The sequence below is a fragment of the Microcebus murinus genome, chromosome 5, assembly GCF_040939455.1.
Source record: "Microcebus murinus isolate Inina chromosome 5, M.murinus_Inina_mat1.0, whole genome shotgun sequence".
NCBI classification, from domain to species: Eukaryota; Metazoa; Chordata; class Mammalia; order Primates; family Cheirogaleidae; genus Microcebus; species Microcebus murinus.
Genome location: NC_134108.1, coordinates 80,552,475 through 80,567,943, shown reverse-complemented (window position 1 = coordinate 80,567,943; position 15,469 = coordinate 80,552,475).

Genomic DNA, 15,469 nt, shown 5'->3' with positions numbered 1-15,469 from the left:
CTTGGCACCAATAAATATGCAACCTGCAAGTGAGTAGGAGTTATCCGGTGCAGCAATCTTTGATCAAAAGGAGATGGAACTGGGAAAATTACACTTTTTTTCTCTTCAGATAGACTCTGTAGAGAAGCATGTCTTTAAGCTTCCTTTCTGAAGATGTCCTGCAGGACCCAGCAATCAGCTCTTTACAAAGCTGTGGACTTCTCAGTAATTTTCTCCCTCTTTCCTTGCCTCTTTCCATTTTTCTCTCACTGCTGCTTCCTGTCATTACGCTCCCAATAATAAGCTTTCACCTCCGGTGCTTTTTAGGACCCCTAGCCTGAGACAACAATCTGCACATTGGAAGGGCTCACCCCGTACCCAGAAAATAAGTGAAAAAGACGTTCCCTAGACAAAGTAGCGTGAAGTTCCAAAGTACCAAATAAAGAAAAGATGATAAGAGCTTCGACTGAGAAAAATAACATATCAGTTACGAAGGAACAGGACTCCATCTGGCATCAGCAACCCTGAAGGCTGGAAGACAAGAGAGCAATGCCTTCAAGTTTATACTCAGCCAAACTCAGAGGCAAGGGTGAAAGCAAAATGAAACAACAAAAAAATTCAGACATGCAAAGAATCAGATCATTTGCTCCATACACATCCTTTCTAAAGAAGTTACCTGAGCATGTACTCCAGGGAAACAAGGGCATATCCAAGAAAGAGGAAGACAGATTCAGGACATAGTGATTTCCACATGGAAGGGAAAGATAGGGAAGTTCCAGAATAACTGATATGCAGAAGACTAATGACAAAACTGGACAGATTGGCCAGGAGAATGGAGGCTTGGAGGGAAAGGGAACCTCATGGAATAGTCTGAAACTGTGAAGGAGATGATCAAGGCAAAGGATGCAGAAACTAAAGAAAGGGGATTAGAAATTTTAGGCAAAAATCGATAAGAAAGTCATTATTTAAAAATTATGAAATTATAATTTCACATAATTTTAAATAATTGGGCATATAAGAACAGGTAATCCATATAAGAACAGGTGATCTTGATGCTTGGAATAGTCTAGCAGTGGCACAGGGGTCAGGAAATTGGAGAAGGAAGTATAGTTTCCTCTCACATTTGGCTCAACGATAAACAATATTTACAGTGTGATAGTAATATAAATACTGTTTAATAGTAAGAGCAATGCTGTTTGTTGGTTTCTGCCTTTTAGCATAATTCTCTATGAAGCAAGAGAGATTTGGTTATGGTAGAAGGATAAAAATAATGGCAGAGTCCACGTGTAGTTGACATAAGAAACGAGGTGAAAGGGGAAAGAAGACTGCTCATGTCCTTATATTACAGAATGGGAAGTGAAGAAATACTGTTGAAAGTTGATGGAAAAAATTAGAAATTTAATTCTTATTTAAAATTACAAGGAAAACTGATAGAAAAATGATATAAATTGTAAATACTAGAAGGGGAAGGGGGAAAGGTGGGGATGAATGGTGTTTGGTGAGCTAGTCTCTCACCTTTCCTATTGGGACATCAGCAGACATTGTCTAAAAATCATGAAATGGAAGTATGAGCACACTACTTGGAGTTATGGAGATGAACAACATAAATAAAGGCAGCACTGGTTAACAGAGGGTGCTTCTGGTTTGTGGGGCAGTGGATACGGAAGAGTTGTGCAAGAGAGCACAGAATTTTCTTTATAAACTTTCTGAACTCTGACTTGTTTCATGAGCATGACTCAGTTTTAGAAACATAAATACAAAATTATTTAAAAAGCTATCAGCATACAGATGGCAAATCAAGCCACAAGAATTGATTGAATTACCTGGAGACAGAGCATTATGAAAAGCGAAGAGGGACACCTAGGATAGACTCCCAAGGCATTTCAAAGTTGAAAGGAAGACACGGTAGTAAAGACTTAGAGAAAATACAAAAAGGGAAATGAGAGAGCAAAACAGGAAGGCATGACAGGGACACCAGAATAGGATGTCTTCAGTAGTAGGGAGGAGAAGTTAAAGACCAGAAGACCAGAAGTGTGAGAAGGAGAACTCCAGAGACCAGAGAGGGATTCCACGGAAGAGGGCACTTCCGCCTCAGCCACAGATAATTACATTCGGGTGTGTGGCTGCCAGGAGTTAAGGGGAAGTTCCTGTCTGAAAGCTTCTAATTCTTCTGTGAAGGAAAGGCCCATGTCTGCAGGAAGACAATAAACAGGTGGACCAGGGCTTGGTTTATTGTGTGATATTTTTTCAGCACTCAGCAGGGCAGAAGCTAGGCAAGTGGAGAGCTGAATTCATCCAAGATTGGGGTTTTGTCGGGCGTGTGCTAAGAGTGAATAGGCATTTCTTTTGGAGCACAAGAGAAGGAAGGCAGAGGCAGGCCAATTAGCAAAAGGCTAATTCGTCAAGAACTAATCCTGTAAATAGTGAAAAGAATTTCAACTTTGTAATGAACAAACTTTTTTGTGCAAAGCAACAGAGAAATGAGTTGTATGGTGGAGTTCAAGTAACAAGCACAACACAAATAATGTTTATATTCAGGATTTATTAATCTAACTCCAGCTAGAGGAAAGCCCTGGATCCCCCCTGCTAAAGTTGAGGGGATTGAGAATTCCAGAATGTAGGGAATCTCTCCTACCCAATCTCAGTCTTAGTGGACAAAGGAGAAGTGCCCTAGAGAAAAAGGTCCAGTTAGCAAACAGATGAGCCCACTAGGTGAAAGGAGCCTCATGTGTAGATGACAATTAGGATGGAGAAATGGGATCACAAACTGCTATGGAAATATTCGATGGTTATAGGAAGGGTGCATGAATCTGTGGATTATTCTGGAAAAGGGTTTGAGATTCCTGGAGTCAGCCAACTGGACACTGTGCATCCCTAGCCTCGGCTCTGCTCAGCTTTTCTGGAATGGACTTTTGGCAGCTCAAGTCCCTCCTACAGGCATCAGTGGGATGTCGATATTGTGCTGGGACAGGAAGAGAGGCCTCTGCCAGGTGAGGGTAAACTGTGGATCAAAGTCACTATCATTTTTCAATAACTCCAAGAGCTGCTTCTGAGTCATGTCCCCTAAGAAGGTCTGGCAGTCAGTCCTCTGTGGCATGAAAACAAGGATCTACCCGTACTAGGTACGTTGGGGAGCACAGGGCATCTCAGAAGGAGGTTGTAATATGTAGTGGTGACCACTACCACCATACACCCCATAAAAATAGACCTGACCAACGTCTGTTTGCTATTGAATACTAATTCTGTCATCTTCTCTTTGTTTGCTGCTGTTGTCTGCAAGCTCAGGAACAGCACTCAGTGATACACTGACACATGCTTTTTGTGCTAGAAGCTGCGAGAAGGAAAGTGAGTGCTCTGCGTCTCCCTGGCTGACAGGACTCCCAGAGGACAGAGTGTGACAATTTCAACTTTGTGCTTGGCGGCTACTGGGATAATGGCTTGGTTATGGACTCTGTCCTCACTCTTTTGCAATCCCAACAACAAACAGAGACACACATTTCTTTGTTTGGTACTCTGTTTGGTACTCTGTTTGAACATTTGTTCAGGATTTTTATGTGCCATGCACTGTGCTAGATACTAGAGATGAAAAATATAATAAAGACAGGGTCTGTATTCATAAGGGCTCAGGGTCTGCTTTTCACTGAACCCCCACAGCATTTTATCTGCATCTCCCTTGAGATTTTTATCTTGTTTCACTTTGACCTATAGTTATTTATTTAATATCATCTCTTGTCTTAGGCTTGTAACCAGAATTTGCAAAATGATTGCTTTGATATGTAGATGTGTTTTTCTTTTTCCCTCAGAACTTCAAAAAACTAGAATTAATTACTACATATAAAATTTAGAAGTCTTCAGATAAAAATGATTTCTGGCTTCTCTTAAAATATCAGAAGATCTGCAACACTGGGTGCAAATTCCCACATCTGGAGCTGAGTAGAGGCTGTCCTTTTCAGACTAAGCTTGATTTTTCCAGTACAACCCAGTCCCTGCCTAATGGCTCTGTCCATCTATGATGCTTTATTTACCTCTGGAAAGCTGGAGACTGGTTAGGAGAATATGATTGCAGATTAATTGTGAATCAATAAGCACTTGGACTACTCCAAGTGGTGGTTAGGAATAAATGAGAGGGGAAGGAGAGTGATGGTGTTTATAGCAGACATAGGTGGTAGCTTGTCAAATGCCCTTTACTAGATGGTATATACATTCCCCAGCTGCTTTGAGAGTTGGCTGATAATGGTTCACAGTTTCCTTCTTCCCCAGAAAATTACCATCCACTAAAAGGATGGAAGTGTAAACAGGGGGGAGTTTACACACAGCACCCTCTGGGGAGGTGGCCATCCACAGTCAGTGATTGATGGACGTGGAAGTACAAAGGGCAATCCTTCTTGCCTCAAGGTGGGATCAACTCAGTGGTACAATTTACAATTTATGCTCCAGAGCTGCCTATGGGATCCACTGAAGCTGGACTCCAGCTGGGACCACAGCCTTGCTTAGCTTCTTCCCCTGCTGTATCCTGCTTACCTTACTCCTTTCATCCTGAGAGCACTCAATAAATCATGCCCTCAATAAATCATGCACACCAGAGTCTCAATAAATCATACATTTCTTGGGAATCCAGCCTTAGATAGTGATTATAACAGAATTCAGTAGTTTAAAACTTGGGAAATGGCTAATGGTGGGGAGACAAGATCTGGGAGCTGCTCCTTGTAGGATTGCTTTTATAATCATGATTTTATCTCTAGCTTGACAGCACAGGCCCTGGAATACACAAAGTGTGCAGCAAATGTTATTTCATCTGTCAAACAAATTTGATTTGGAGTCCATTGAGTCTGAAGAAGCAGCAGGATGTCCAGTGTGAGATATGGAACATGGTTATAGGAAAGTGGCTGGAAATTTAGATCTTTTAAAGAGGGAGGAAGCAGTTCAAGAAAGAGGGAATAATTAGTGTCAAGTGCAAATAAAGTCTTGAGTTTTTTTCAATGTAAGGCAGCCAGCATTTGTCTTTACCTCAATTAGGTACATAACTCCAATTACTCTAAATCAATGAGTTACGATCCTTTAGTAATGTGTAGGCAAGATTCCAATTAGTGAGTTTTGCTCACTGCTAGTAAGTAGGTCTAGTGGAAAAGAGGATTGACATTAGATTGGGAAGTATTTTATGGATTTTGCTTGTCTTCTGTATTCTATTGCCAAATGATTGAGTGAGCCACTGGGGATTCTCTTAGGACAAGGAAATGTGTAAAATATATAAAATAATCAAGTATTTATTGTACTTAAGAAGAGATTTATGCCCACTTCTGATTATTAAATTGATTATATTTTCTAAAAATATAGAAAAGAAAAAAAAAATAGACAGAAGCATTCATGTGTCCTAAAGATCACATTATTTATGTTTTCTAATACAGGTCTCCATTATCCCAAACAAGGTGGTTTTGAATGCTCTAAATCTTGGTTGTCTAATTTCATCCCATAAACTGTAATTATAGCTCTTTGTAACATGCTAAATAATTCCTCCTACTACTGATGTTTATACCTTTCAAATATTTATAGGCTGTCATCATTCCTTAGTCATCTCTTCACAAAGTTGCACATATTTTGTTCCTGTAATGTTTTCCATAAATCAATTTCCTTAATACTAAACTACTTTCCTTCTTTCTCTATTCAATTTACCTCCATCTTTTGATACAGTGCTAATCAAAGTAAATGAGATATTTCAGGCACAATTTATCCTAAGGTTGTTTGAGAGCATTTAAAATTTTCTCATCAGGATTAGAATTCTTCATTTATATGTAGCTCAGAATAGTGCTGACTTTATCAGTGTTTTTGCCATTTTACTTTGAAATTTCATAACTAATTTCCCATGTAATAGCATTCAGAAATCTCTATGCCATTACTGTTTCTTCACTGATCATAGGATATGTATGGATCAAATGAGTTCAGAATATATTTCTGTAATTTGTTTCTTATTATGCAGTATTGAATCACATTTCCAACTTTTTTTATATCCATACACTATTATTATTTCTCAGTGTCCTTCCAAATCAGTAATATCTGAAAACTTAAAAAATATTATTTTCACTCCAGATTGTTCAAAGAGATATTAAATTCTTTCTTGTCATTTCATTTTTCATCTTTCCACATAATTATTTCTTTCCAACAACTTTTCAGTTGGCTAGGCTATGTAATTATTCTGACAATTTGCTAAGACAATTTCTTTTGCTTATTATATCTTGAACATCCCACTAATATCATCTATATAATATATGTATATATACACCCTACATATAACAGATATTATACAAAAATAATATAAAATGCTCAATGTTTTTTCTTCAAATAACATTATTCTTCAACAGCCATGTCTTGTATTTATACATTGCAAGCTTTAAAATATTTTTACATCCATTCTTAATTTAGAAGCCTCATATAGCCCCCTAGTATTAGGAAGGATAATGACATAGGTCTGATCTCTGATGGTCCCACTCAGTCTGACCCCCTCCACCTTTCTGGTCTCTATAGTACAATTTGCACTGAGCCCCATGAGCTCTGTGCTCAACTCCACGCATTGTATCCTCTGTGAAGCCTTTTGAAGTATCCCCACAGAATTAATTGCTCCCTCCTCCTGTTTCTTTTCTCCTTGATTTGTACCTCTCTGACAGTGCTTGTTTCACTCAAAGATTCACCGTCATTTGTATACATCGCTTGTCTCCCACATACCATCATGTAAGCTTGTTTTCCCCCTGCCTAGTGCCTCACAAGCGTAGTGCTTAATGAGTAACTGTTGGATAGTGGCAACTCCAGATTTTACTTAGACAGGATTTGGGGTGATAGTCCAGTGGGAAACTGGGAGGCTTGTCCTGAAGCTGCACTGGCAGAGCAAGCACAGTGCCTTGACTGAGATTGCTTATTTGGGGTGGCTTGGAAGAGATCATGCAGGGCCACCCTTTGGTATTGGAGGTGATCAAATAAGGAAGGAAGTGAAGACAGTGAACAGCGAAGTGACAGACAAAGATCAACCTATGAGTGATCAAAATGAAAGCCCTGTTCTCTTGTTTTTATTCATGATGTTGTTCCCATGATTCATCATTCCATTTTGCTATGGATGTTTCTCTTTCTGTTTACTTTTTTTTTCAGTTTTACTATTTTTATTATTATTACAAATAATGCTGCTGTAAGCATTTCTGTACATGTCGTTTGGTATACATATGTACCGAATTATATTAACTAAATTTCTGTATTATGGTGTATGTGCATATTCAGCTTCAGAAGGTACTGCAAAACACTGCCAGAGTTGTGTGAATTCATGCGTAGGTGCACAGGGTATGAGATTTTAAGCTCTTCCATACCCTCTGCACACTGGTTTGATCAGTCATAGCTGTCCCAGTGAATCTGTAATAAAATCTCATTGTGGAGTTAATTTGCATTTCCTTGATGACTAATAACATCGAACACCTTTCCGTACATATCAGCCATTTGGATATACTCTACTTCAAAATGCCTGCTCGAGTTTTTAGCCCATTTGTTAGAATGGTTCTAATTGATCGTAGGAATCTTCACATATTTTGTATATAAGTCCTTTCTCATATATATGTGCTATGGATATCTTCTCCTAGGCTCCAGCTTACTTCTTCACTCTCATAATATTGTCTTTTGATAATAAACACTATTCATTTTAATGTAGTAATTTATCAATCTTTTTCATTATAGATAAAGCTTTTTGCATCTTGTTTAAAAAGTCTTTTATAATCTTAATACAGTTTGTGTATTTCCTTTTGTTTCTTTATCCTAGAAGTTTTATTGTTTTGCCTTTCACATTTATTTTATGTTTTGTAATACAAAATATTAAGGGGGCACAAATGTTTTTGTTATGTGGATAGCTTTTATAATGCTTTAGGCAGGGCTGTAAGTGCGCCCATCACCGAAATAGTGTTTACTGTACCTGTTAGGTAGGATTTTACCCCTCCCCCACTTCTTGATTTACAGTGACTTTTACTTCTCTCTGTGCCCATGTGTGTCCATAGATTAGTTTCAAATTATTAGAGAGTACATGTGGTGTTTTTTCATTGTTGAGATACTTCACTTAGGGTAATTGTCTCCAGTTCCATCTAAATTGCTACAAAAGACATTAATTTATTTCTTTTTAGCTGAGACTCATACTGACATCAGATAATGCAGATGACATTTTTTCTACTCTCATGCAATCTGTTTGGGAGATCACATCACATTTTCTAATCCTAACCACCATCAATTAGTGTCTAGTCAGAAAAAATAGAAACCACTCTAGGTATTTCAAACAGAGAAGATTTCATACAAGGGTGAGCAGAGCTGGAGCCACAGAAGGTTGCTGAAGTCCAAGGCTACCCACTGCTGCCAGAAGTAGTTAGAATTTTCTCTTTTTTTAAATAAAATAAATCTTTTCTTTTTCTTAATCTTTCCAATCTCCTGACAGTGCCTCTTTTTGGAAGAACCTATCCAGATGTTATTTGGCTGAGAAATTTGGGAAATTTAATTTTCAGCAATGAAAGGATAGAAAGGAAAGTGAAATAAAAATGGGCAAATAAATGTCAAACACCCTTATCCCACCAAATCTTTGGCATAATTACAATTCTCTACTTTGTCCTCTATTCACAAAATGATGATAGCAAGTTAAGTTTAAATATCAGTGTACCTTAACTTTTATAACCCAGTAAAAGTAGTTTTAGCACATTCAAAATTTCCAGGTGTTTCTTTAGATAAGTATTTCCTACAATGTATTCTATAATGTAAATTCTGAAGAAATGGTCCAAGGTCAAATGAGTTTGGGAAATTCTGGACTTTATACTTCTCTCTTGGAATTTCACAGTTCATATTAGCACAGTAAAGACTCTGGGAAATCCATCAGTCCCAAATCACACTTGACATTGTGTGACTTTGCAATCTTACACCCTAGTGAACAAAATCGTCATGGTCACTGATATCTGGAGTTTATGAAGAGAAGCAGAGACTAAAGTAAGCACAGAAATGTGTGTGCATGTATAATTTACACATGTGTTATTGATATGAATGAAAGAAATAGTGACAGAAAATGCAGTATCAAAAATGGGGATGGTCTTAATCAGATAGATAGTATGGTCAAGATAGACTCTTTGAGGAAGTAGTATTTCAGCTGAGACCTTAAAACTCAGATAGAATCAGTCATACATAGAGTACCATAGCACTGGACTACTCAACAGAAAACTGTTCCTGGACTCTAATAAAATCTGTACAGAAATCGAGAGTAAGCATTTGTAACATTTATAGCAAATTGATAAGACTAATGTTATGTCTGTCAAATCTAAAAATAAAAGTCTTTAAAAACATTTTCTAGTAGTTGGTTTTTTTACTGAATTTTACAAAAGGATAATTCCTTGATAGATCTGGGAGGAAAAGACTTGATCCTTCACCACAGATATTTTGAGGAGCTCTGCTCTAGCAAAAGTAAACCATGGTTGCAAATGCCCTACAGACAGCAAGAGGCAGCTGAGTCTGAGGAACTGACTGCAGGCTCATTCATGACTGGGAGTGTAGTTGTGCGCAGAGTTTTAAGGACAAAAACATGAAGTGACTGGATTTTATCCTGTATAATGGGGAGCCACTGAAGAATTTCAAACAATTTAAACAGTCACATGCTGTGATTTAGATTTTTAAAACAACCGTTCTAACTGCTTTCTGAAGGATAAGTTGGAGTGAAATAAAGTGTGTAAAATCAGTTTAGAAGCTTTCAGAAGTTTGGTGGGGAGATGACAATGCTTGGACTATGGCCGTGATGGCCAGGAGTGGGTCAACTGGGGGAGAGGCCTGAGGAAAAGCTGGCACAGCCTCCCTGCTGCTGGAGGCAGGTGGGGGAGGGACAGGAGGGGATCAGGAAGACACTCTGAGGAGCAGTTAAGGCTGGATATATACATTCAAGGGTCATCAAGATCTAGTTTTCATAGCCACAGGGACTAGACCATATTAAAGATGCAGTGAAAGGGGAAAAGCTGAGGGCCCAGGACTGAACCCTGAAGGCTATCTTTGGGTCTTCTAAGGCTCTGAGGAGAAGTCTAGCTTGAAGAGAACTGGTTACCTGAAGGGCATGTTAATTACTACGTGTGTGTTCAGATTTGTGTCTCGATATCACTAACATTAAGTTCCATTCAGTAAATTAACTGTCTATACTACTTCAGAGACCATGGAAGGCGTTGTAAAAGATAAAAGCCAAAGAAGCAAATTTTAAGAGTTTTCTATCTGGAAATATGTACAAAAAACTAGGATATGTAAAAAAAAAACAATTCAAACCTGACAGGTGCCATAAAACAATTATAGAGCAAAATAGGAATGTGCAGACACCAAACTGGAAGTCTGCATGGAGAAGGTGGCATCAAGCTTGTCTTGAAGGAGGTGCATGAATTTGAAAAAAAAAGTAGATCATATGTATACACCCGGGTGTATACATATATTAGCTCCATGCATACACAGATACATTTATTTCTATATTTATACTAGTTTGTATATATATTTCAAACCATGAGTTCGTAGCTCCAATCCAATTTTAGTTTAATACTATAAGGTTTATTCTTTCTCAAACAGTCAGAAACCTGGCTCTCTCAGTTTTCAATGTATATTTTTTTCTTGTTGTTCAGTCTTAATATACACAAGCAGTTTCAGAATTGCTAACTCATATCCCTGTGAGATTCACATTTATGAAGTAGAATGTAGTAACTATGTACAATGGTTATTATATTTATTTTTAATAATATCTGATTAAAACGCTGATTTCTAGAGTTACTTAGGTTAGTTCTGTTTCCCACCCGTGTTGTGTGGTAATGTTTTTATACCTTACATAGTAATGTTAGGCTAGTAACATTGTTAGAGTTTGTATTCCATTTTGGGATACTTCCACATCTTAGTATACTTTTATTTAGTTTGCATAAAGTAAGATTCACTCATTGTGGTTTATATTCTTTGGGTTTTGACAAATACTTAGAGCCACGTACGCACCACCACAGTATGACACAGAACAGTTCTATCACCCCTAAGGTTCTCTTGTGCTGCTTCTTTATAGACAACCACTACCCCCACCTCCAACCCTTGGCATATACCCATTTAGTTTATGTCTCAATTTAGGCCTTTCCCAGAAAGTAATATAAATGGAAAAATATAATTTATAGTCTTGGGGGTTTGGCTACTTTTACTCGGCAAAATATATTTGAGATTCATCAATGTAGGAGCAAGTGTCAATAATCATTCCTTTTTATTGCTGAGTAGTATTCCATTGTGTAGATGTATCATGCCTTGTCTATTTGCTGGTTGAAAGACATCTGGGCCATACAGTCTGGGCTAATTATGAATAGAGATATGCTAAACATTCATGTACAAGTTTTTGTGTGAATATAAGTTTTCAATCTCTTGGGTAAATGCATAGGAGGTTTTAAATTTTTTTCCTCTTTATGTTTCGTTTTGGGTAATTGCTATTGACTGATGTTCAAGTTCACTGATTCTTTATTATTTCTACTGATGTGCTCCTGAAGGCATTCTTTACCTCTATTACTGTGGCTGTCATTTCTTGCGTTGCAATTTGATTGATTCTTCCTTGTAGTTTCCATCTCTCTCCTGAAATCACCCGTCTGATCTTGCATGGTGTCCTGCTTTGCACTAGAGCTTTATCATATCACTCTTAGTTATTTTAAATTTCCTGTCAGATAGTTCCAACATCTCTGTAGTATCTGGAGTCTGATTCTGTTGATTGCTTTTTTTTTTTTTTTTGACAGTATCTTGTTTTCTCTCACCTTTTTGTATGATGACTTCTAATTTTTTGGTTAAAACCCAGACACCTTGTGTAGGACAGTAGAGATGAGGAAAATAGATTGTATGCCTGCAAATGCATTCGCTTGTGCTTCTGCTAGAATTCTAGTGTGTTGAGTTTGAGTTAGGCATCGGGCTGAATTTGATTCTCTTCCTCAGCAGCTATGGTTACCACCGTTATACCTCAGTGCACCACAGTCATCGTATTCCTTTAGGGACCCTTTGTGCTTCAGTTGGGGGCTGGTTAACTGGTAGTTTTTCTCCCATGCCTGCTCCGCCTCAGCTTTAGGTTTTCCCCTTGTGCTGCACCTCAGAGAAGGTCTGTGTCCACACTCTTGGTCCTCTTCCAGGAGTATCCCTCTGTCACTTGTTACTCATCCTGGAGGTGGGGAAGGAGTGTTCTCTGTTTTATTAAAGCCTCAGTCTTAGGCAGCACTGTGTCTGGGGTATCTGGTCCTCACAGTACTCCTGCCCCTCCCCCATAGCTGTGGGCCCCTCAGTTATTCTAGCATCTCACACAGGTTGAGGTGACCAACTCCTCCCAGTTTGTCAGGGGCTTTTCCAGTTTTAGCACTGAAAGTCCCATATCATTCCCAGACAAACTGAAACTAGGAGTAGAAGGGTGATGGTATTTTCTGCTCCTCAGCTGCAGTGGGCTCCCACCAGTGTCCTAACTGTGACAACATTTGTTACCTTGCCCCTTGTAGACGAAGGCTTTTCTTCCACAGGAGACAGAAAGGAGGAGGTCCTTGTGGGGGTTTCTTGCCCATTCAGCGGAGGCTGCTGTTGTGCTCCTCAGGCCTGCACGACCAGGGATGTCTTCCCAATGTGCTCCTGGTGGGGTTTTCAGAGAACAGCCTGCAAGAAGGTACAAACTCTCCCATACTGGGAGCTCTCAGGGGCTCCACATTTTCCTACCGGCCCACATGCAGTCTTCACCAATTCGTTAACTATTCTGGCTACTTTCTACTAGCACCTGGCTGTGTCTGCCCTGGGCCAGCAAGTGGTCTTGTTTCTCCCTGCAGACCCTTCTCACTCCTTAGAGTTTGGACCAGTTGGCTGTCCTGCAACCTTAGCTCTTTCATGGGGTCAAGAAAAGTGATAGACTTGTAGGCAGTCTGGCAGTGTCTTATAACTAACAATGAAATTTTATCATAAGTAACAATGAAGCTTCTTTCGAGCCCTCTACATTTCTGAGACAAATATTTTATTTTTAACATTTATACTAATAAAAAAATTTCAGCTGAACAGATCACACACACACACACACAGGCATACACAGAGAGACACATACACTGCACATTCAGTGCTTAGATGCCATCGGTTGATGAGTGTACCATAATTGGGCTGTATTAGTCAGGAGGCCTGGTTAGAGCAGGCAGGTCTGGTTGTAGTTTCCGTGGCCCATCCTGAAGAAGCATCATTCCCATTTCTCTTTGACATGCAATCCAGGAATATTGTGTGAGTTTCTTTGGCATTTAGGATGTAACCCACCATATTGATATTGTCTTTCTGCACATTGGGCCCTCTCTCTTTTTTTTTTTCCCCACAAATTGCATTTGTATTGTTTACTTAGATTTATTTTTATTGCAGTAGATTCATTTAATAAATATATGTTTGGTGTCTATAGAGAGTAAGATTAGAGATATAAAGTGCATATTGAGTTTTTATAGGAAGTCCCAATATCTTGACAGTTTTAGGCTCAGGGGTGTCTTGTGAGTTGATATCTTATTATTTTCAACTCTATGAAAGTCTCTGTGTCGGGAAGACCTGGATAAGTAGGTCCATATGAATCCCTCTGCTAGCCCTGTCTCCTGGGACTTCTACAAAATGTCATATCCTCAGATATGAACAGATTCTCTTTACATGGAAATACTGAGAGCCAGTTGATACGTAGCCATGACTTCCAAGCCCCCCAGTGTTCCTCCTTTCTTTCAGCTACCCTGGAACCTCCCACAATCCAGCAGGCGGCAGAGCATGGGCCCTCCAGTAATCTACCCTCCTGCCGGCATTCCACTTGACTACAGCCCATGATGTATGAGTTCTTTTAGATTTAGAATACTCTCCCTGAATAATTCACTCAAGTACTTTGGTCATTGATGGATACATAGAAAAGGCAGAGTCTAAGCAGCACAGTGTTCCTAATGGAACATTTCTTGTGGTCAAGGGAACATTGCTGTGTTCCCCATCGAACACAAAAGGAGGCTGTAGGCTTTGGGACCTTAAGATCTTTACACATTTCAATCCCATAGCATCATCTGCTCTGATTTTAGGCTCATCAAGCTGGGTGGGCAGACACCGGAGTGTGCTAGGCTTATCTGTCACAGTTCTTATTGTGAATTAAGAATTGGCATTCTAGTTTTATGTACTGATCTCTTGAGAACTCAGCCCAAGAGCTAGTTAGTATGAGTGAACATGCTCAAGGCAGATCAACTCAATGATACTGACAAGTTAGAGGTTCTGAGTCTGTGTGGCTGAAGGCAGCCTCTCTACCTTACCGAATTCACCATGGCAAATGCCACCCTGTAATAGGGGGTAGGGGCCAGACAGCCTCTCCAATGACCCCTCTCTGTTTCCATGGGCTGACTTTTGGGAAATTCTACAGTCATCAGTAGTTACTAAACATCAGTTTTCTATATCCATACAACACATCATTGACTTTAAGTAGCTATGAAACTTATAAAAGTTGTTTTAATTTTCCTTAAGGTTCATTTAATGCCAAGAAGCAATCCCCCACCTGCAGGGTTAGGACTAGAGTAAGGCAAGTAAGGAGCTTAGGGTGCAAAATTTAAGGGAACATCCACTGTCAGGGTCCTGCCAGTGCCCTGAGCCTGTGCAGATCAGCTCTGCTGCATCACCTGTGTTTCGAGCTCCAGTGAAGAAGAGGAAGGAAGCTGCTAGTGATGAAACCAGCAGAGCTGAGGGAAAGCAAGAAGGAGAACAAAGCTCCTGGCCATTTTTTCCCTTCTCTCTATCACTAATATTCTTGAAAAAATATATATCTTCTACACCAGCAGACTCTCCTTCCTCTTTCTATTCTAATTTATTATCTGTTTTCACCATTTTACAGAAACTGCTCTCTCTAAGGTCACAATATGCCAAATTCAATGGTCTCATTTTAGCTCTCCTCCAATGTATCTCCTCAGCTTTTGACTTTGACCTTGAGAGCAGGAATGGGTGTCTTGTTTGCCATATTATTACTAAGATCTATCACAGGTCACGGTGGTTCCTAGAAAGCACTAAATACATTTTTGTTGAAAGATCAAATAAATCCTCTATTGTCAAAGGAAATAAAATCATTCCTTGTTTTGGGCCCTCACAGCATTTTGTTTGTAGGATCTCATATTGTCATTTATATGTACTCATCTGTGTTCCCAAAGGATTGAGAGCAACAATTGTGCCCTGTATATCTTTGTATCCCAACCTAGCAGAAGACCTGGCATATAACAGGTGCTCCATAAAAGTTTGTGGAGCAAATGAAGTTGGTGACTAGTGTTCACTCAATGATGATGTTCCAGTTACTCCAATGATTTGTATTAAATCATTCCAAACTACAGCGCCTTAAAATAAAACAATCATCACTTATTTTCTCTTACTTTTCTGTTGGTCAGGAATTTAGGAAGGGATAGGCTGGTTAGTGGTCATTGTTGAAGTGTTGGATGGAAGGAGTCTTTTATGTAGTTACAGT